Source organism: Tamandua tetradactyla, chromosome 19, assembly GCF_023851605.1.
Source record: "Tamandua tetradactyla isolate mTamTet1 chromosome 19, mTamTet1.pri, whole genome shotgun sequence".
In the NCBI taxonomy this organism is placed as follows: Eukaryota; Metazoa; Chordata; class Mammalia; order Pilosa; family Myrmecophagidae; genus Tamandua; species Tamandua tetradactyla.
Genome location: NC_135345.1, coordinates 38,339,891 through 38,361,777, shown reverse-complemented (window position 1 = coordinate 38,361,777; position 21,887 = coordinate 38,339,891). Strand labels below are relative to the sequence as shown.

General features: G+C 35.4%; 1 long non-coding RNA gene across 1 annotated transcript; it reads left to right on the top strand.

Moving 5' to 3' along the window:
- Window positions 1-1,263: 1,263 nt before the first annotated feature.
- Window positions 1,264-21,321, top strand: LOC143663562 (uncharacterized). Its single transcript, XR_013166048.1, has 3 exons — window positions 1,264-1,434; window positions 3,695-3,846; window positions 20,796-21,321. It is a non-coding gene; the product is annotated as an uncharacterized LOC143663562 (long non-coding RNA).
- The last annotated feature ends 566 nt before the right edge of the window (window positions 21,322-21,887 follow it).

Genomic DNA, 21,887 nt, shown 5'->3' with positions numbered 1-21,887 from the left:
TTTTGGAGTGGTTAGAAGAAAATACCTGCAGCTTAAACTGTGTTCCAATAGTCATGATTCTTGAAGACGACTGTATTAGTAATTATCTTTTACAATGTGACTGTGTGATTGTGAAAACCTTGTGTTTGATTTTTCCTTTATCTGGGGTATGGACAGATGAGCAAAAAGGAAAGGGTAAAAAAATAAATAAATAATAGGGGGATAGGTGAAAATTGGGTATTGGGTAGATTGAACCATTGTGGGTCAATGAGAGGGAGTGGTAAGGGGATGGGGATGTACGAGTTCTTTTATTTTTTTTATTTCTTTCTCTGGAGTGATACAAATATTCTAAAATGATCATGGTGATGAATACATAACTATCTGATGACATTGTGAGCCTTTGATTGTATAATATGGTTGGACTGTATGTATGTAGATATTTCTTAATAAAATATTTTTAAAAGATGGCTATTTAAAGCAGTAAGAGTAATAATATGCTGGGTGGTTATAGCATATGGATAAGTGAAATGAATGATGGTTATTTCACAGGGAATGGAGGGAGGAATTTGGAATACTCTCTGATAAGGTAACTACACTACATATGAAGTGGTATAGCATTATCTGAAGATGGAGTCAAATTAGTTAAAAATGTATAATGTAGGGCGGGTAAGGTGGCTCAGTGGCAGAGTTCTTGACTACCATGCCAGAAACCCGGGTTCGATTCCTGGTGCCTGCCCATGCAAAATAAATAAATAAATAAATAAATAAATAAAAGTATAATGTAAACTCTAGGGAAACTGCAAAAAAATAGTAAAAAGAACAATTACAATTGATATGCTAAGAGAGAAGATAAAGTGGAAACATATAAGATGCTTAAATAAAATAAGAAAATACATAAAGTATGAGAAAAATGAATGAATGCAATGAATAGAAAACAAGTTGCAAATATGACAAACACCATTCCATATATAGCAATAATCATTTTAAATGTGATTGGTTTAAATACACCAGTTCATACAGAGATCATCATAGTAGATAAAAAGATCAGTACTGTCTACAAGAAATCTATACCGGTTTAAAACTGATGTGTACCCCAGAAAAGCCATGTTCTTTAATCCTCATTCAATATTGCTGGGTGGAATTTTTATATTGTTTCCATGGAGATGTGATGCAACCAATTATGGATGGAACCTTTTGAATAGATTGTTTCCATGGAGATATGTCTCCATCCATTCAAGTTGCGGTTCCTTACTGTAGTCCTTTAAGAAGGAACTGTTTTGGAAAAAGCTATGGAGTCAACAGAGCCCATACAACCAGAGACTTTTGGAGATGAAGAAAGGAAACACCCCCAGAGAAGCCATTTGAAGAATACTGTAGAGAAATATAGCCAATATTGCTATGTGCCTTCCCAGCTGACACAGTTGTTCTGGACCCATTGGCCTTTCTTGAATCAAGGTATCTTTATCTGGATGCCTTAGTTTAGATATCTTAATGGATTCAGAGCTGCAAACTTGCAACTTAATGAATTCCCTTTTTAAAAGCCATTCCATTTCTGGTATATTGTATTCCAGTGGCTTTAGCAAACTAAGACAAAACTCATGTAACTTTTTTCTAAGAGTGAAAGACATTCTTAAATCAATGAAAAGACAAACCAAAGACTAGAGGAAAACATTATAAAACATATATCTGATAAAAGATTTGCATCAAAATGTAAAAAGTACTCTTGAAGCTGAAAAATAAAAAAAAAACAATCCAACTAGAAAAATGGGCAAATTATGATTAGAAACCTCACTAAAGATCGACAAATATGACAAATGAGTGTATAAAATGATGCTCAGCATCATTTGTCTTTAGGAAATTGAAAGTAAAACAACAAGGTGATACCACTATGAACCTATCAGAACGACTAAAATGCAAAAAAATGATCATAATAATTGCCAGTAAGGATGCAGAGCAATAGGGATTCTTATTCATTGCTGGTGGATATCCAAAGTGTATACTTTGGAAATTTGTTGGCAGTTTTATAAAAACTAAATATCATTGTTCCATGTAATTCAGCAATCATGATCCTAAATATTAACCCAACTGATTTGAAATCTTATGTCCACAAAAAAATCCTGTAAGTTAATGTTTATAGAAACTTTATTCACAATCACTAAAATTTAGAAGCCCCTAATACATCTTTCAATTGGTGAACTGATAATCAAAGCATGGTATATCCACACAATGAAATTCTATTCAGTTATACACAAAACTGAATTACCCAGCCATGCAAAGACATGGATGAATCTTAAATGCTCCTTAATAAGTGAAATAAGCCAGTCTTAAATGGCAATGCTATATAATTCCAAATATGATTTTTTGAAAAAGGAAATAATAGAGACAGTAAAAAGATCATTGGTTGCCAGAGCTTTGGGGGAAGGTGGTAAGGTTAAATAGATGAATGAATCAATTGACACTTGAATGTTTCTGATAATAGTTACATTGATGATGAAATAACTGCTTAGTTAATATCTTTATAAATATTGTTGAGAATTATTTTTTTCCACCAAAGGCACAGTGTAAGGTAATAAAAATTTAATTCCTCATTGTGCCTTTTGAAGTCTCAATAAAAACAAAAATAGAAACAAAAAGAAAAAATAAAACCAAAAATGAAAGTATCTAGGAAATGATCAGCCCTTTCATAGTTCACAGTCACAAAGATTTCTCCCAATCTTCTCATTGCTGGAAACTATTGTGGGACCAGATTCTTGGAGTTCCATGGAAGGTTTTGGGTAAGCAAATAGAGTTTATACTTTAATCATTTCTGAAACTGACTTCTAACATTTGATATAATAAAAAACAAACATGATAATAACCCTTTATTTAAAAATAGGCTGTATTCTAATTTTTAGCCAATGATTTAAAAGAAAATTGCAGCTGATGGCAAAGGCTGTATTTTATTAATGACTTCATTAATAAACATTTACTGAAAATTAGCTTTGTGCCAAGCACGAGTTGCTTCAGATTTACGAGGAAAATTAAGACAGCATTCTATCTTCAGGGAACCCTTAGTCTAGTGTAAGAAAGCCCCACTCATTAACAGGTGATTATCATATGAGATGCAAATACAATGAGAAAGATATGCTTAAAGTACAAAGGAAACTTGGAGTGAGTCCCTTAACTGAGTTTAGAGTTTAGGTGGGTCTGGGGAAGGTAATACTAAAATTAAAAGAATGCGACTGAAAGAATAAGTAGCAAGTACTCAGGTGAATATGAGTGATAGCAGAAGCAATACCAGGGCATTCCAGGTGTTTTGACCTCTAAAGGTCCTTTTTGGCCCTGCACTTCTAAGCACATCAATATAATTAATTCGTTTCATGATTCCCCAAAGCCTTGCCAGAGAATACGCCAAGTGGAAACAAAGTTAAAACAATCAATTAGAAGCTATAGAACTCAAGACCTAAATTAGCAAGAGTATTAATAGACTTATGCCTTGTTTAGCTAACTTCATGGGAAAAAAATACACTGTGCAAGTGAAATCTCCAATTAAATGAACACTGCTCCTTTATAGTTTTAAAATTTAAACATTTTTATTCTGATGTGAATTTTAAATATCTAAATTGATTTCTTTCCTTCTTAAATGGAAGCTATTGAAGGTAATTTCAGCATTAGTGGATGATATAGGATCTTGAACATTATACTATACGCTAACCCAGTTTTGGCTTTTCTCTAGTAACAGGCTATTATCTGACCCTGATTGTGTTGGGTTCCAAGTTCCATAGAATTTCAGCTTCTTGCTTCCCGTGGCTTTCTCTCTCTCTCTCCACCTGAATTTAATTCTTCTTATAAAGGACTTCAGTAACAGCAAAGCTCACCCTGACGGAGGTAAGTCACACCTTAACTGAAGTGACCTTATCAAAAGGCCCCACTTAATCACTCCCACAGGAATGCATTGTTTAACAATATATTTTTCTGTGGTACATTTCTCCAAACTACATACCCTACCTCTGGATCCCCAAAAGATGTTTCTTTCTACATGTAAAATATATACATTCCATCTCAACATGTTAGAAGCCTTCATCATTTCAGAGGCAATGCTAGGTACGAAGTCTCATCAAAATCAGTTGTACGTGTGGTGTGTACTGGGCACAATTCTGCTCTGTCTGGATTCTTGCAAAACCTAGAAAACAGGTTTCTTCCAAAATACATCAGAAGGAAAGGCATAGGATTGACAATCCCATTCCAATAGGGAAAAATTGGAAGGAAAACAAGGGGTATAGGTCCCAAGTGATCTGAAATCCAGCAGGGTAAACTCCATTAGATATCAAATCTGAGAGCCATTTATGCACTTATACTTTGTCCTTTGGACCTGATGGAGCAGTAGTCCTATCCATTTCTAGTGCTTGGGCAGCAGCCATGCTCTTTCTGAACACTGGGGAGGCTTCACCCTCTATGGTCAACAAGATGGTCACTGGACTGTCCACAAAGTATGGTGCACAGGTCCTATTTTTTCTGAGCATTGGGTTGGCAGCCAAGCTCTAAACTAATGAAAGATCAAAAGTCCCACTCTCTTCAAACATTTGGGGTGGTGACCAGCTTCTCCCCAATGCCCTGACAAATACTCCACCATGTCTGAGGAATGGCAGAGCAACACTCTACTTGAACAACAGTATGCAAGACCTGTCCCCTCCAAGTTCAGAGGCAGACTCACCCTTTCCACATGTTTGGGTGTGTGCGCTGTCTTGGCCAATGAGATATCTTTGGTCCAGACCTTGACTTTCATGGTTCTGTCCTTGAAGTCATTCCTTCTTAATTTTGAAACTTCTCTATCCCTTTCAGTCCAGGTTGGCTATAGTTTCACTAATACAAACTTCTCCGAAAAAACTTGTTGACATTGTATATAGTTCATAGGGGTCCAAACCATTAGATAAAAGACTTTCCATAGATCCTTTCTACATAAATTCATTTCTAATCCTGACTTCCTCTGAAATGGATGATGGAGACCATGTCCAGTTAAATCCTCACAGGGAAACCTATTCTCTGGGAACTTGCTCTCTAGAAGCTCAGGGTGGTCCCTGATAGAGCCACTTCTAGCCCTAATCTCAGAGTACACTATCCAGATAAGCTCAGAATTTTCCAAACTATAATTTTATGGTTTCATTTTGCCCAGGAGTTCAGTTCTCAGCTTATCCCTTCCCTTCCTCATTTCCCTATAAGCTTTAAGAAAAAACCAGGCAGCACCTTCCATACTTAGCTTGGAAATCTCCTCAGTTAAATAGCCAAGTTCATTGCTTTCAAGTTCTGTCTTTCATCTGATACCAGAACTCAATTTTCCAAGCTCTCTGACACTTTAAAGCAAGCATCACCTTTCTTCCAGATTCCAATAATATATTCATCATTTTTTTTTTCCTTAAGCTCTCATGGTGAGTACCTTTAGTGTCCATATTTCTACCAGCAGTCTGTTCAAAGCAGTTTTGGCTTTTCCTTTCAAGCACTTCACAACTGTTCTAGCCTCTCTACCCAATGCCAAGGCTTTTACTACACTTTTGGTATTTGTGACAGCACACCCCAATCATGTACCAAAATCTGCTTTACTTTCCCTGGCTGCTCAAGCAAATACCATGCAAGTGGTTGGCTTAAAAAAAGGGGGGGGGGGAATTTAATGGCTCATGGCTTTGAGGTTAGGAAAAAGTCCAAATCAAGGCATTATCAAGGCCATGCTTTCTCTCTGAAAACTGTAACATTCTGGGGCTGACTGCCAGCTATCCTTGACTCCTTCATCATAGGGCAATGCACATGGAGGCCTTGCTTAGCCTCTCAGTTCTTTTATGGTTCCCATTGAATTTCAGCTTCTAACTTTCCATGGTTTTCTCTCTGTTTGCCTGAGTTTCATTCTTCTTATAAAGGATTCCAGTAATAGAATTATGACTCATCTTTACTGAGGTGGGCCATACCTTAACTGAAGTAACTTCATAAAGAGTCCTACTCAAAGGATTCACTTCCACAGGAATGGATTAAGTTTTAAGAACATGTTTTCCTTGTATACAATGCTCCAAACCACCACAGAATGGTTAGCACCTGATAAACACTCGTTAAGTTATTTATTTTTAGTATTTTGTAGGAAGATCTTAGATTTGTTGGGATGAAGGAAGGAGGGTTGACGCTAGCGTATATTGGATGTCTGTGCTATGTCAGGTCTTGACTCAGTTCTTGTCTGATTATTTCATCCAAGCCTCACTTCAGTACTGAGATTCAGGCATTATTATCACACATTCAGAAAACGTTATGAGAGGTGAGGGGCTTGCTGAAGTTTAGAGAATTAGTATGCATCAGAGCTGGGAATTCAGCCTAGATAGTTTAACTCCATATTTGTCTCTTATTTTACCATCCCTTGTGACCTCTATGGGGGGTGCCTAGTATTCTGGTGGTTCAAATCACTAAATTCAGCCTTGTTTTGAACATCTCTCTGTTGCTTATCATCCCTTTCCTCAATCTACTCCATCACCATATCAAAAATTCTACCTTCTAAATCATTCTCAAGTCAAGCCCCTTCTCTCCACACCTATTACTGTCCCCTTAATCAGGCACATCTGTTTTTGTGTGGATTATTGCATCAGCTTCACAATTTACTTTACCACTCTCCATTTATTCACCTTTTATTATTCTAACACCTGTGGCCAAATTGATGTTCTTACAATGCAAACCAGGTAGAGTCTTTTCCTCCTAAACACTGCTTGAGGAGCCAGTGTCTTTAGGATAAAGTTCAAACTTCTTCATTTAGCTTATAAGTCTCTTAGTGATCTGGCTCTCCTTCTCTTTACAGTTGGGAATCTGCACAGACAATTGCTTCCTTCTGGAGTACTCTTTTCCATGATATATTACTCAAGGTTTAGCAGTGAAATAGAACTGACAGGATACAGGCAAATCTGAAATCCATAGGGCAGTCCCCTAATTTGGAACTTTGAAGAAGTTTCTAATGAATTCCCCAAGGGAAGCAGGCTGGCAGAAGACTCCCTGACTGCTATAATCATCATTCTCCCTTTAAGGCGTTCACCTGATTGAATGAGACTTCTCAGTGTTGAAGGCAATCTATTTCGTTAATTGTAGATGTAAGCAGACATAGATGCAATCAACTGACTAATGATTTAAATCCATTAAATATTTTATGGTAACAATCAGGCCACTGCTTGCCTGACCAAACAACCTGAAACCATAACCTAGCATATGTAATTAATATGTACATATTAATCATTACATATGTTGTTCACTTGGCTAGCTTCTTACCATTCTTCAAACTTAACTTCAAGGTCTTTTGCTCTCCAAAGGCTTCCTTAATCCTACCTCAACCTGTCTAGATTAGATAACTCTCCTCAGAAATTGGTTTCTTCTCCACATAAATGATACCTGTACGTAGGTAGTCCAAGGCTTGTAGAACAGCATTTTCATTATCAAAATGCAAACTCCTTCCATCTTCCCACTCTACTCTTTTATTTATAGGCTGGAAAACTACTGTCTTTGGGGTAACAACTTGTTTTGTAAATAAAGTTTTACTGGGACACAGTCATGCCCATTCTTTTAAGCACTTTCTTTAGTTTTCTCATTAGAATGGGAAAGTAGAGTAGTAATAGAGTCCTCATGGCCCACAAAGCATAAATTACTGCTACTTAAAAATTTCCTACTTTAGCATCTTAGAAAATGGTTTATTGCCACTTTATGTTCCAAAATTCTACTGTAGCTGCAACTGCTTCTTTTTTATAAGTGATTCCTCATAAGTCCCCTTTTAGAAGATTCCTGCTTTAGAAGATTCCTCAGAACTTCCACATGCCCCTTAAATTTCATTGACCTGAGGTCAGTATTACCATCAGCCTCAGCAGCAAGGGAGTCTGGGAAATGTAGTCTTTTATTATGGTTAGCAATGTACCTAGCTAAATGTTGGTTATGAAAAAGCATTAGAAGGATGCTGGAGTAAATAACTAGTAGTGTTTGCCACAATCTTGTTAAATATTTTATCTTTAGCTATAAGTATGTAGTAGGTACTCATAAACTTGTGATGAATCAAAAGGTCTGTAAAGTGCTTAGTGATGAATATTGTTTCCAGTGCTCAAGCTAGTGACCTCTAACTTACCCTACAGGGGGCCAAAGTTGACAGAAGGTTGGTGTTCTAGTTTGCTGGCTGCCGGAATGCAATATACCGGAAATGGAATGGCTTTTAAAAGGGGGAATTTAATGAGTTGCTAGTTTACAGTTCTAAGGCCAAGAAAATGTCCCAATTAAATCTATAGAAATGTCCAATCTGAGGCATCCAGAGAAGGATACCTTGGTTCAAGAAGGCCGATGAAATTCAGGGTTTCTCTCTCCAGTGAGAAGGCACATGGCGAACACAGTCAGGGTTTCTCTCTCATCTGGAAAGGCACATGGTGAACATGGTCAGGGTTTCTCTCTCATCTGGAAGGGAACATGGCAAACATGGCGTCATCTGCTATCTTCTTCTCCTGGCTTCCTGTTTCATGAAGCTCCCCAGGAGGTATTTTCCTTCTTTATCTCCAAAGGTTGCTGGCTGATGGACTCTGCTTCTCATGGCTATGTTGCTCTGCTCTCTCTGAATCTGCTATTCTCCAAAGTGTTTCCTCTTTTATAAGGCTCCAGAAACTTCTCAAGACCCACCCAAATGGGTGAGACATGTCGTCACCTAATCCAGTTTAACAACCACTCTTGACTAAATCACATCATCCAGGGAGATGATCTGATTACAGTTTCAAACATACCATATTGAATAGGGATTATTCTACCTTTATGAAATGAGAATTTGATTAAAACATGGCTTTTCTAGGGGACACACATCATTTCAAACTAACACAGTTGGCCTCTATATAAATGAGTTGTAGCAACCCTGAAGAGAGTTTTAACAACCCCATGGCTCCAATTTGCCTTTTCTTCATATATAATATATTTGCTAGTCATTTCATTCATTTAACATTATATATTTCAGGCAGTAATATAAAATTTAATGGTACAGAATTTAATGTGATTACGTATTAGCCCCTAATTAAAAGACTTCTTTTCTTGTCTGAGCAGATTATGTTTCTGGATTGGGCATACAGGTGTGAGAAGAATGATTATTTTCTTCAATAAGTAGAAGAAACAAATTTATTCAAGCAGGAAGAGTTCTCACCACAGTAGATATTGTGGTTTTCAAATCCTTCCATGCTCTAATGATGCTTTCTCTAGATGTTTGAGGTAGCTTTGTGGTGGTTAGCAATCAACCCTCATAGATGTAGCATAAAACCATGTGTTATGGGCAGAGACTGTGACCCCACAGAGATCTCCAAATTTCTCATTTTCATTCCCCCTTCATCAGTCATTCCTCTTTCCGGCATTTTTCTGTAATAACTTCTTTTGGTCCAAATTTTGGGGCAACGGTAACTGGGCTTAAGGAAGGTACTGGGTGTGATCTTGGCTGAGACTCTTTTAGCTCCATGGATTCTGTATCACCCATGGGCAAAGACTCAACTATGTTTTCATCACCCATTTCAGCTTTAGTATACAATTCTTACTGTAATGATTTTAGTCCAAAGCAGGCATTTTATGATGGTTAGAGAGGGGTTTTCTTCATATAGGTTCATATATACAGTGAAGACCATGGCAGCCAAACAGTCAAACAAAAGGGTGATGACATAGTTTGGCAGTGGGTGGAACATAGGCTGCCAATTCATTCTTTTCTTGCTCTAAAACATTACATTGAAGTTTTCTTTCCCACATTTGTAGCTTCTAATTAGTTTTGAAATGATTCTGTCGTTCAGCTTAAAGCCTGCCTTTTCCCTTCACTGATTCCTTTGGGACTGGTTGTTCATTTATATAAAAAAGAACATTTTGCATTTTTATAGCTCTGTGTACTGGACCATGGAGGGGCAGCAGATGTTACTTGAATTATCCCACCCACACATCCAAATGTGAATAATCTTGATACTCCTGGCAAACTTCTATTTCACATAGCATTATTCTTCCATCATTAGCAAATACTCCATCCTCCAAAATGTTTATGAAGAACAAATTCAAACAATAATACTTAATGGTGAAATACATCTTATATAGTAGAAGGAGTTCTCAACTTGTAATTGGATAACCCTTGATATGCTAATAAGCTGTAGTGAACTTGGGTAAAATTTTATTTTTATTTTTATTTTTTTGAGGAGGCTTCAATTTTCTTGTATGTAAATTGAAGATAGTGCCATTTACCATTATATGATTGTGTTTGGCCTGTACTTGGCACTGAACAAATAACCTGTGTGTATTTGACTAGAACATGAAAAATATTTGGAATGATTAAAAACATGTTGAAACTATTTGGAATTAATAGCCTTCTTTCCTCAACATTTCCTTCAATTTTGATTTCTGGGCACTTAGTCTTTTATCATTTCACTGGTACTCTTCTACTTTATTTTCTTAAAAATAATCCTTTAACATCAATTATTTTCTCTCTTTCTATTGCTTCCTTTCTGTCTCATCTATCTCTGCTCTTTCTATCACTCATCTATCATCTACATATACAACTTTAATATTTTTATAATAATTTATAAATGCACTCAATTGTCCTTTGGATATTTAAACATCTCCTGGATATTCTATGATATATTATGAATGAAATAAATATAAGTTCAATACAGGTCCCATCTTCCCAAACATTGATACTGCTGATAGTGATACTTATATGCCAGAGAATTTATGTGTGCTATTCTGTTAAATCTTTCCAAAATCCATTTTAAGAAGAATTACTATGCTGTTATGCCATATTACTAACCCAGTGAGTATGCCAAGGTAGACTCAAACCCAAGTAGGAGCTTTCTATTACTGTATCCTTATTTTTAATGACTGCACAGTACCACCTCCTATCCTTCTCTCCTGTCTTTGTGGAATGTCTTTCATTTCAGTGATTTGGATTTCTGTATGTAGTTTCCATCTTGATATTTTCCAATACCCTTTTCTTATTCTATTTTTTCCTTCAGATTCCTGTATAATTTTTATGTAGCCAGCTTAAATTAATAAAAACAATTTCAACTTTTGAATTTTTCTTCTTGAAATCCTGTCCCTACCATAATTCTCTAGTACTGGACATTTCCACTGGAATAGAATTGAAACATTTTGAATTTTTTATTCATAATTCATGTATTACTCCCCATGTAGATTTTCAATCTTTTAAGCTTTTCTTTTTTCCTCCATTTCTGTGAAATTTCTAGCTCTTTAGGTGTTATCACTTCAATTGCCCACTTTGATCACTGGTTTCTTGCTTCTATCTTGACTTCAGTCTCTTTCCTGACTTTCCCTGCAACAGCTTGTGCAGGGGCATTTAGAAATATCTTTCATCTGCTACTTTGGACATAGTGCATAAGTTCTCTTGATTTCTAATTGTTTTCATTTCCTTCTGCCATATTTCCTGACTTTTTCATTTTAATATTTGGATTTCAGGTGTGGAGTTGAATTAATTGTATTACTCATTTTATAGCACATTGTCATCATTAGTCTGTTTCTATATAGTTTTATATACCATTTTTCTCATCTCATTTTAATCTCAACTTTCATTTCCTTCTACCACAGATATCCCTCTTAATGTGTGTATTATGTCTTTATATATGCATGCACTTTTAAATAGATGCTCTATGTCTTTAAGTGATATGAAAGATATTGTGTTATATTTCTCATTCTCTCACAATTTTACAATTTGATATTCAGAGAGTCTAAGTTTTGCTCATCTTAAGGGCGTACAGAGCAATTTCATTGTTGTTTAAATTAGTATTACTCTTGATATTAGCAAAGTTAAGCATCTTCATATAGTTGTGAGCTCTTTGGCATTTCCCTTCAATAAGTTGCCTATTTGCAACCTTTGCCTACTTTACTACTAGCATTCTGGCCTTTCGTTTTTATTTTTAAGAATTCCTTATATAATCTGTATGATCTACTTCTGTTAGTAAGATTTTTTCCCATTTGTTAGTCAGTGAGATGTGTGTTTTTCCCTCTTGAAAATCCTTTCTTAACGGTTGTGTAGAAGTTGATTTAAATGTACTACTCAAGAAAAGAAAGAATGAAGATATATAAGCTACTGATTTTTGTCCTAAGGATATACTCCTTACAAATTAATTTTGCATTCTATTGAAAAAGTGAAAAATATATTTACTTGGGGAAGAATCTTCAAGTACGAGATAATTTCATTATTATCTGTTCTAAGACCAAGTTCTGTTAAATACTTTACCTTGTTTGTATTCAGGTACCATGCAAGTCACAGAACAGAATGAACCAGAATTCTTCCATATCTCTGTGCCTGCCTGTTAATTATGAAGTTAGCACAAGAAGAATAAGTCTGAAAACAGGATGTGCTGATAAGGTTGATACAAGAATACACTAAAGTCATCTTCTGAATCATAGGGGCATCAACTTGAAAAAGCTAGTGGGAAATACTAATCTGTCCTTAAAATAAGCAGCAGCTGCACTCCTGAATTCTAACTGCTATTTTCTGGATGACTGTGAGCGTGTGTGACCAAAGTATCTTTCTTTGGAGAATTTGTTTCTAATAAGAGACAAGGATAGCAGATGCATTTTTTAAAAAACATCTTAAATCTGACTGAGAGGACCACTAGAAGATCAAAAGTGATCATCCCATTAGCGAATACCAAAATTTTTCTGTCTAATTGGTTTTGTCAAACAAGTGAATGTGCTCAGATCAATTTACATTTACCAATTGCTTTAGTTTTCCAGGGCTACTGCTACAGATACCAGAGTCTTGTTCACTTTAAATAACAGTTTTGAAAGCTTGAAATCCCAAATTCCAAGCAAGATCATGCTTTCTCTGAAGACTGCAATGTTCTGGTGGTGTATTATCAGCATAACACAATCCTGACCTGCTGTCTGTCTCTGCTATGTCCACATCTCCTCTGCTTATCAAGACTCCAGTTATATTAGATTAAGACCCATTCTATTTACTTTGGCCTCACTTAAACAAATAATATTTTCAAATATTTACAAATGGGTTTACATCTACAGAATCCAGAGTTAGGACTTGAATCTATCTTTTTAGGGAACATTTCACTTCATAATACCACTAATCGATCTTTGCCAATGGCCTTTGGTAATGACATTATTTATTTACTGTGTGCACATTATTTGAAGTTGGTACAGTTAATTGCCAAAATAAAAATTCTTATTAGAAGCCAATTAGAAATATAATAGAAGACTGAGAGCTTGGCAAGATGTCTTTACTATATCAATGGCTATATTGCAGTCAATGCAAAGTAAACAAGGGTAGGTACTTGGTTCTCTGGAGTTCTTTTATTTTCCAGTCTCTCCTTTCTAGTAATTTTCTGTATATTTCTTCTTTCTTGGAGTTCTAGTTACATCCTAAGGATTGTCCTTTCTACTGGCTTTGTCCTTTGGTGATGACAGTAGATCTCTTTGGACAATAGATATTACAATTCCCATAGTAGAAGAGTCTTCAGAACAGACTATCTATGAGACAAACTTTTAATTTGCCAGGAATTAATGCCTTTCATAGAAAAACATCAATAAGCTTTCAAACTACAATAAGTGCATTTCATCAGGGGTAAGAATGGAAGAAATAAAAGAGTTGAGAGGTACAAAGCTCCCCTCCTGCTGCAATTAAAAAATCCTTTGGCAAGAAGATGGTATTGCAATCCATAGCTTGTATGATATTGGCTTAGAAGGAATCTTACTAAGGTATTGCTTTTGGTGGAACAATGGAAATATCCTATTATATGTTAATTATCATTTTGTTTTGATCTAGTAATTTATGAAATCTGAAATGTTACCAGGAATGGGATATTAGAGAGGAGTCACTGTGAGTGAATGGCAGAGGCATACAGGAATGGGAAGAGACCAAGCTCTTTCAACAACATGTTACATTCATCAGACATTGTAGATGTATAATGCCTTGGAATGTTCATGCATATAGATAAAATTTTCCAATCACAAAGTGTTTTTGATGCTTTTGTTATTACATGCTGTTTTTGTATGACATTTTTCTATATGTGTTATATTAGCCCACTCTTTTTTTTTTCTGAGTAATGCTGATATAAATCCTGAGAAATACACGAAACTCTCATGTCAAGATTTTTTTTTCTTCTTCAGGACAAGTTTAGGAGCAAATGCAGGTGCATTTCCAGAGATGTTTCCTCCTTAAAATAAAGAATGAAAATGTATCTTTAGGTTTGTTAACAAGCACTGGGGTGGGTTAAATTGATTTTTGAATGCACATGAACTGTAGTAATACAGAAAAGTAGAATGAAGAAGGGTAAGAAAGAATGCAGTGAATCATAGAAATGAATTTTAGAAGCCAACCCCTTGATCTTAAAGCTGGCCCTTAGGAAATTTATTTCTGTAATGGCAAAGATAAGCCTGCTTACATACATGCCTTAAAGTCACTCACAGAGAACCTCTTTTGTTGCTCAGATGTGGTCTCTCTCTCTCTCTCTAAGCCAAACTCTGCAAATAAACTCATTACTTACCCCTATGTAAGAGATGACTATCAGGGATGTAAGTCTCCTAGGCAATATGAGACATGACTCCCAGGGAAGTGCCTGGTCCTGATATCATGGGATTGAGAATGCCTTCTTGACCATAAAGGTGGAAAGAAATGTAGCAAAATAAGACTCAGGGACTAAGGGATTTTAAACAGAGTTGAGAGGTCATTCTGGAAATTACTTTTATGCAAACTTTAGCCAGATATTACAAATTGCCATGGTCTGCCAAGCTCCAACCAACAGTATTCCTGAAAACCCTAAAGAAAACCCAGGGCTCTATCTAAAATTCTATAAAAGTTTTACTTATTAAGTTTATTTTTCAGGAACTTAAAACCTCCAGATTGTTCCTACAACAGATAAGTCCTGAAACTTAAAGGTACCGCTCTCTTCCAGAACGTCAACTAGTTGTATTTCCCTTCCTCATAATGTCAGCACCCCTTTGCAACATGAAGAAGTTAGAATGGGCATTGCCCAAAGATTGAGAGAATGATCAAATGAGAGAGAAGAGCTGTCACAGAGAAGTTAGGATTTAACATATGGTTATGACTACTGCCTTATTATGTAGATATTTCTTTTTTTTTTTTAGTTAGTACATTTATTTATTTATTTATTATTAATAAAAAAATTAACTAACAAAACATTTAGAAATCATTCCATTCTACATATACAATCAGTAATTCTTAATATCGTCACATAGTTGCATATTCATCATTTCTTAGTACATTTGCATCGATTTATATATATTTCTTTTTAGTTTCTGGTATATTACAACAGCCAGAAGGAAATCCTCAAATTTCGAAATTGTAATCCATACTACTATATTTTGAAATTTGCTCTATAACTACTTGTTTAACAGAACTTTGAAATTTATCACTTTTTTGTGCATATGTAATATTTCACAAAAAATGCTTCAAAAAGATAAATTTTACAAAAAAAGTGCATTTAGTACCTCTTTTTAAACATCAGAAACACATTTGTCATGTTACTCATAACAAATAAGCCAATTAGAAAAAATGAGGCAAATTATGATATATTTAAAAGTTAGAGATAAAAATAAGTAAAACAATGAAGACTAAATTTTTTGCTAAATGGTTAATTCATTAACCACTACAGAAACTGTTTCCTAATGAATAGCTGAGATTAGACAGGTAATTGCATAAAGTCCAATATTGTTATGTACAGCTGATAATCTCATTAAGAAATGTTTCTAAGGCATCAAGGAGGTGAATACACAGATTGAAACAGATAACTCTATCAGTTCACTGTGCTTTTCACACTTTGATCTGTCAAAATAGTGAGTATAAGAAGGTCCATTGCTTAATTATTTATTTATGTGCAGAGAAAGAGGTTAAGGATAGTTAGTGTTAGTAGGTTAGTATTAGGAAGAGCTCCATAACTATAAAGGGAAACCTTGCTAAGGAACATTCAGTCACAACCATCTTGTTTATCAAGCAGTTAAAAATGCCAAGAGACATTTAGTAAAATGTAACAATAAAATCTTAGCTCTCAGGTTTTTAGACTAGAGGATAACTCACTTGATAAAACCTCTTAAGATTTTCCCCATCATTTACTACTGGTTGGATGTAGACAACCAGGGTAGAAGATTCCACAATTTCTATTATATGTTCTCACTGAATTACTGCATGGAACAGAGCATGACATTGTCTTGATTTGAGCTTTCTGTGAACTAGAAATAAAGTTATATGGGATTGAGCCCTTGAGATTTTTAAAACATTGAAGTTACATTTACCCCAACTAACATAGCTGAATCTTTAGTTTATCCTTTAGTTTATTATTATCTCTTATTCATACATTTACTGAAGTTATTGAATGTTCTCTAAGTGCTGCAAGAATTACTAGACACTGGAAATATGAGCTAGATGGCAGGAAACACAGGTAGAAACTAGTATTATAGCTTAGACATCTCTGTAATGTTCTTTGGTCCAGAATTTGGTTCTGATGCAGTTTGGCTGAGCTAAGTGCTTTGTCTTCTTTGTATTTGAAGAGAATTGAGTACTTCCTTCTCCCTAGAATTACTACTTCCACTATTGACATATACCAAAATTAAATAAATTCTGACTCTCTATAGTCAGAGAACATTGGCTTGCCATAGTTGCTTTCAAGTCAGGTATAAATTAACTGAAGATCTGTCTTTGTTCTAGTAAAGATTAATTTTTTCCTATGAAATGAGTTATTTATAAACATTCTCCTCCACCTTTGTGCCTTTGAACTCTTATACACATCACAGAACCAAACAAAATGTTTCCCTAATCTGAGATCTGAACGCTAATCAATGATGGAGTTTAAACTTTGTTGGGATATCACACTTTCAAATATTCATATTATTTTGTAATTTAATTTCTAAGTATAGCACATGAATTTATAATTTGATGTCAATTATAATGCTTTAATAAAAAGCTAGCAAAATTAATAGAAATTATAACATGAAAACAAACCCAGCTTGCTTATCAAGCAGTTAAACCAGATTGTTTATCAAGCAATAAAAAATGACCTTCCTGAGACACATGGATCATTATTTAAAATCACTGATGGGAGATAGGGCAACAGGAGCCCTGGATTCAGTGCTTTTCACATGCATAAAACTCATGAGATAATTAAAAAGAAGTGAAGCTTCCCAGACTCCACTTTCTGAGACTCCAGTTGAGTTCTTCTGGAGTGAGCATCTGGAATCTATGTTTTAAATAATTAATCTAAGTGATACTTATGCAGATAGCAAGTGGGCCACTTATTGAGAAAGGCTGCCTATCCTTCATTTGGGAGTTCTTCAAACTATTTGCCACCAACACAACCACTTCTCAGTCTTATGACCCCAGGGAAGCCTGTGTTGCCATGCTTTTCAGGGGAAGTGCAACTGAATTGAATGGCCTCTTCCCATCTTCACTCTTCCACAGTTAACAAAATGGGCTGCCATTTCACTTAGCACAAGGTGTTTTTGAGTAGATAATTTGTTGGGCTTGTTTAATGTAGTCATCATCCTCAATAATTATAGAGGAAACCCTGAGAAGTTCTTTAATACAATAACTATCAATTGTTGCAGAGTTTTCATCAATATTTGAAAACAATGATGTCCCCAATTAGTGGGCAGTATGACAGAACTTCTACTTGGAAATGGAAGCATGACTCTAGTCTTCTTTTATGTTTCTGGTTCTTCCTTTCTCCACATGTTTCTTTGGAGAAAAATTTGAGACAAGTAAAAATTACTTAGGTGATTGTGAGAAAAATGCCATTGAAAAAATAAGGAAAGTTTTCATTTTATCTTCAAACATAAATTGGAATTCCTATCTTCCAAAAAACGTTTCCTTCCACAAATAAGATCTAAATTTGTAATCCTTGGCCCAAGAGGGCATGCATATATCCCCACACAGCTTTTGAATAATATATTATTATATTATATGCTATTATATTGGTTATTAAAATGCTATTTTAATTATTAACCATTCATGTATTAATAATATAATATAAAATCAGCCTGTTCTGTACTTTACTTTTTTCATTAATTATCTTGTCAAAGAAATTTATAGGAGAGGCATCTTGAAATAAAAATTAAGGATGTAAAGCAGATATTTCTTTAGTTTCTGGAGTTGTAACCATAGGTTCTTTTACTTGACACAGAACTTCTTTGCAATTCCAGGTTATTCCTAAGGTGCTGACTTAAAAAATACTCTTTATCTAACAAATTCTCTACCAAATATGAATACTCTCCTGATTGTTTAAATATGCAGACTCTCAGATTCAATAGGAAGTTTGTTTCTACCTTTTGTCATGTTCAATATGTTTAAAATAATAAAATCTTATAAATAATCAAAAGGGAAATAAAGTTTATCTTGTGAAAAAATAGTTTTTGCTAAACATGCATTATGTAAATTCTCTAGAGGTTGAAAAAAAGGTTTAAACATATTTAAGAGGCAAAGTTATAAACCAACCTGGGTAAAAACTAATGAAAATAGTGGTTTATAGGGGATAGAATCTCAAAATTGTCTTGTCTGTGGCTGCTTTCATACTGTAATAGAACAGATTTAAGGAGTCCTGACAGTGACCAAAAGAACCACAAAACCTAAAATTTCAATCTGGTCTTTTATAGAAGATGATTGCTGACTCCTGGCCTATACCTGAATGGATTTTCATTTTTTGAAAGTCCTGTAAATTTAAAATCTAGAGATAAAATATTTTAAATCTACACATTTTTGAAGTTCAGTATAGTTAATAAGGCTCATCTGACTAGAATTTTATTCCTGAAATTCCTACTTTAAAGTAACATATCAGTCTAATATGTTTTGCTGAGTATATACATTGTTTCGTACTGGCATTGATGTTTTGGTGGAGTATTAATTTCTTTCAGGGAGACTGACCTGGGAATTACAACTGCCTCTAAACCTGTTTTCATACATGTAAGACAGAAGACCTTGATCACCTGGATACCTAGCAGCCCTGTTCCACCTGACAGGTGGCAGCTATTTGGATTTAATGTGTTTGACTTTGACATGACAAATCTAAGTTTAAAGCAGTGATTCTTAGGCAATTTAACAGACAAAAACTAAAATAATGCCAGCCCTCTCAGAAAACAGAGTCAGGGACATTTGTTTTGGTGGAGAAGGGGAAAGATTCTAATCAAATAGTGGTATTTACAGAGGATTAGAGGGGGAAATGAACAAATCTCATGCAAGAAATGGCAAACAGACTGCTGCCTAAGGTAAACACCCTCCTCTAGGGTTTCTATTACTTTCAAGGTTTCACATTACCTTGCTCCTCCCAGTTCCAGGGGTAAAAGACTTGCACTCTTCTCTCTAGAAGAGAACCGTTTTAGTTTCCTAGGCTGCTGAAAACAGATGCAATAAAATGGGTTGGTGTTTAACAACGGAAATTTATTAGCTTACAGTTTTGAGGCCAAGAGAATGTCCAAACCAAGGCATCATCAAGGCAGTGCTTCCTTCTCAAAAGCTGGCTACCAGCAATCCTTGATTCCTCTAGCACATGGCAAGGCACATGGCAACATCTGTTGGTCTCTCCCTTCTCTCTTGGGTTTTGTTGAATTCAGCTTCTTGCTTTTAAAGTTTCTCTCTTTAAATCTCATTCTCTTATAAAGGACTCGAGTACGAAGTTTAAGAGCCACCCTGGACCATGCCTTAACTGAAGTAACCTCATAATAAGTTCCTACTTACAAGAAGTTTTATACCCAATGGAATGGATAGCTTTAAGAATGTGATTTTCTTGGGTATATAAAGTTCCAAGTCACAACAAGAACATATTGAAAAAACATTCCTTTTCCCTCCTTTGTGGTCCTGTACAAAGAAGACAGAGTGATTGATCTGCAGAATAAATTTATGGAAACTTAAGTTATTCCCTTAACTTAAGGTATGGAAGGGGACACTATACTGGGACTTTCTCCTTCCTGGCTGTGATTGGTTCTGTTTCCAAGTTGCCTACCTGCAGGCTGAATGTTTTCTCTGCTATACTCCTGTTTCCCAGGAATTAGCACAGGTTAGGCTCCTATGAGGACTATGGTTCGGAAGAACACTGAAATCAAAGAGCAATTTTGGCCTCTGCTTTAAATTGCATTCACCAATTTAGTTTTGTGAGCAATGAAACTTTAATTTTGATGCCTGTCTATATCTGCTCTTATTATTCAAGTGATTGTAAATTCAAGGTGGAGGGTGATTAATAGGTCTCTAAAAGCCTCAACAGTTCTTAGTAGGTGTTTCCATTTCTAATGCTGCCAGATTGCAATATATCAGAATGATATATAGAATATATTATATCAGAAATAGATTAGTTTTTACAAAGGGGATTTATTTGGTTACAAATTTACAGTTCTAAGCCCATGAACATGTCCAGTTAAGGTATCAACACTTAAGAAAGGCTGATCACACCTGGGATTTCTCTGTCACATGGGAAGGCACATGGTGATGTCTGCTGGTCTTTTGCTCCTGGGTTTTGTTGCTTTCAGCTCCTGGTTCCAGTGGCCTCCTCTCTAAGCCTCTGTCTGTCTCCAAGCATCTGAACTTTCTGTGTTGGTTCTCTCAGCATCTCTTAGCATCTGTGTCTGAGTTTTTTCTAAAATGTTCTCCTTTTAAAGGAATCCAGTCAGCTAATTAAGACTCACCTTGAATAGATGGGGTCACATCTCCATGGCAACAATCTAATCAAGAAGTCCCATCTAACAATAGGTCTGCCCCACAAGACTGAATTAAAAGAACATGGCTTTTCTGGGGTACATAACAGGTTCAAAACAGCACAGTAGGGCTTCAGGTTTTTGTTTTTGGTGGAATAATGATGATTGTTCTTTTTCAGACCCATAGAGATGCATGGGGGCCTGGCTGCCTGATCAAAGAGACATGCAATATGCACTTTTTGCTTTTTAAGAAGTTTGTGTTACCGAGACCAAGGAATGGGTTGCTTCTGATTGACTCTGAGGGGAAGAATTTGGCCTTTACAGCACAATCAAGATTTGAAATGACCTTCTGGATCTGGAATGATGGACTACAGACAAGATGTCATTGAGCAGGAATAAATAAGTGCTCTATATTTAGGTACAAAACAAAATAAAACAAAATATTAGCTCAGAAATAGAATGGAAGAAATCTGACACAGCAAAAATATATCAGCATGTATACATAATCTCAGTATAAGCCAAGGCTCTTATATTGGTGTTTCAAAAGCTAACCAAACCTCAGGTGGCCTTAATAGAAATAGAATGTCTGGATTCATGCAGGCAACCATGCTACTGTACTTTATGCCTGCCAGACTTTATTAAAATATTTGGAATGACTTTATAAGTACCCTGCATATCTTGAATGTTTTTAATAAGGATGATCAACATGAGGAAATTAGATGATATGCCATCAGATAATGGTTGATAACTTACTATGGACAAACAAAGATTTAAAAAGAAACAGGCTAACTCTTCTAATATTTGAAGAGCTGTTGTGGGAAAGGGTTAAAACTAATTATATTTTTCCCAGATTCATAGATATAAGAAGAATTTTAAATCAAAGCATTTTATAAAAGAACAGTCCAAATGGAGCAGTTTATTTTTGAAGTGATAAGATCCTGATTTATGGGTGGGTTTGGCAGAGATTTAACAAATCTTTTAAAGGAGATATTGCTCAAAGGTTTTCCACTTAAAAGGAGATTACTGCACACGATCATCACTGAAAACCCAAAACTGATTCTTCCAATGAACATTCCTGTGTACTAATTCTGATGGTACCATAAAACTCCCAGTCACCTCAATGGTAAGCTTCCCTAGGCTTCAGTTTTTGCCTTTCTAGATTGGGATGTGATATCATCTGCCCATGCCTCACAAGATTATCAGGAAAATGAAATGAAAAAAAATTGAATTAAAGTGTTTTGAAAAGAACCTATACAAAGGCAATATACTGT